The following is a 2,500-nucleotide window of genomic DNA, read 5'->3' as shown; positions in this document are numbered from 1 at the left end:
GCACACAGTGTTACAAGATTCTGCACACAGTGTTACAAGATTCTGCACACAGTGTTACAAGATTCTGCACACTGTGCTACAAGATTCTGCACACTGTGCTACAAGAATCTGCACACTGTGCTACAAGAATCTGCACACTGTGCTACAAGAATCTGCACACTGTGCTACAAGAATCTGCACACAGTGTTACAAGATTCTGCACACAGTGTTACAAGAATCTGCACACAGTGTTACAAGATTCTGCACACGGTGTGCCAAGATTCTGCACACTGTGCTACAAGAATCTGCACACTGTGCTACAAGAATCTGCACACTGTGCTACAAGAATCTGCACACAGTGTCACAACAATCTGCACACAGTGTCACAAGATTCTACACACAGTTTTACAAGAATCTGCACACAGCGTAACAAGAATCTGCACACAGCGTAACAAGAATCTGCACACAGTGTTACAAGAATCTACACACAATCTGCACACAGTTTTACAAGATTCTACACACAGTTTTACAAGAATCTGCACACAGTGTTACAAGAATCTGCACACAGTGTTACAAGAATCTACACACAGTATTACAAGATTCTACACACAGTTTTACAAGAATCTGCACACAGCGTAACAAGAATCTGCACACAGTGTTACAAGAATCTACACACAATCTGCACACAGTGTTACAGGATTCTGCACACAGTGTTACAAGAATCTGCACACAGTGTTACAAGATTCTACACACAGTTTTACAAGATTCTACACACAGTTTTACAAGAATCTGCACACAGTGTTACAAGATCTGCACACAGTGTTACAAGATTCTGCACACAGTGTTACAAGATTCTGCACACAGTGTTACAAGATTCTGCACACAGTGTTACAAGAATCCACACACAGTGTTACAAGAATCTGCACACAGGTGTTATAAAATTCTGCACACAGTGTTACAAGAATCTGCACACAGTGTTACAAGAATCTGCACAGAGTGTTACAAGATTCTGCACACAGTGTTACAAGAATCTGCACACAGTGTTACAAGATTCTGCACACAGTGTTACAAGAATCTGCACAGAGTGTTACAAGATTCTGCACACAGTGTTACAAGATTCTACACACAGTTTTACAAGAATCTGCACACAGTGTTACAAGAATCTGCACACAGTGTTACAAGATTCTGCACACAGTGTTACAAGATTCTGCACACAGTGTTACAAGAATCTGCACACAGTGTTACAAGATTCTGCACACAGTGTTACAAGAATCTGCACACAGTGTTACAAGAATCTACACACAGTATTACAAGATTCTACACACAGTTTTACAAGAATCTGCACACAGCGTAACAAGAATCTGCACACAGTGTTACAAGATTCTGGACACAGTGTTACAAGAATCTGCACACAGTGTTACAAGAATCTACACACAATCTGCACACAGTGTTACAGGATTCTGCACACAGTGTTACAAGAATCTGCACACAGTGTTACAAGAATCTGCACACAGTGTTGCAAGAATCTGCACACAGTGTAGCAAGAATCCACATACAGTGTTACAAGATTCTACACACAGTTTTACAAGATTCTACACACAGTTTTACAAGATTCTACACACAGTTTTACAAGAATCTGCACACAGTGTTACAAGAATCTGCACACAGTGTTGCAAGAATCTGCACACAGTGTAGCAAGAATCCACATACAGTGTTACAAGATTCTGCACGCAGTGTTACAAAAATCTACACACAGTGTTACAAAATTATGCACACAGTGTTACAAGAATCGTGTTACAAGAATCTGCACACAGTGTTACAAGAATCTGCACACAGTGTTACAAGAAGACCTAACACCACACGTGCAGGAAATGAATGTAGCCTGTGTGTTCAGCCATCGTGAATTCCACCACAACACATGGCGTTGTCGTCACCGGTTTCTTTTGAAAAATAAATGGGTAATTGACAAACTGACAAACCGACTGACTGACTCGATATCTATCTATCTATCTATATATATATATATATCTATCTCTATATATATATATTGCCCTCTCTTTCTTCTCTGTCTACCTTTGTCTACCTCTCACTATCTGTCTCTCTGTCTCTCTCTCTTTCTTTCTCTCTCCCCTCTCTCTCGCCATTTCTCTCTTTCTTTCTCTCTCTCTCTATCTCGTTCTCTCTCTCTCTCTCTCTCTCTCTCTCTCTCTCTGTAATTATATATAATTATCTATCTCATGTGTTCCACTTTTTCCTCCAGTCTCTCGGTTTATCCTGTCCTCTGTTCTGCCTCTGTTTGTACGTGAGTTTATCTGTATCCATGCCAGTCTCCGTTCGTCTGTTTGCCTGTCGGTTTATCTCCTGTACATAATTAATTGATAAACGTGTAACCACTTATATACTACTCCTACCCAACGCTACCAACCGAACGAAAACCACAAAAAACAAAGAACAAAAAACACACTCAAAGCAGGAACAACAACAACACCAGCAACAACAACAACAACAACACACACACACA

At 40.4% G+C, this 2,500-nt stretch overlaps 1 protein-coding gene across 1 annotated transcript in view; it reads left to right on the top strand.

Annotated features, from left to right (window-relative positions):
* LOC143301425 (uncharacterized) overlaps positions 1–2,500 on the top strand; it is a 106,823-nt gene that overhangs the window by 95,043 nt on the left and 9,280 nt on the right. The gene's annotated exons all lie outside the window — the stretch shown is intronic.

Source organism: Babylonia areolata, chromosome 27 (assembly GCF_041734735.1).
Source record: "Babylonia areolata isolate BAREFJ2019XMU chromosome 27, ASM4173473v1, whole genome shotgun sequence".
Classification (NCBI taxonomy): Eukaryota; Metazoa; Mollusca; class Gastropoda; order Neogastropoda; family Buccinidae; genus Babylonia; species Babylonia areolata.
This window is presented reverse-complemented; position numbering and strand designations above follow the sequence as displayed.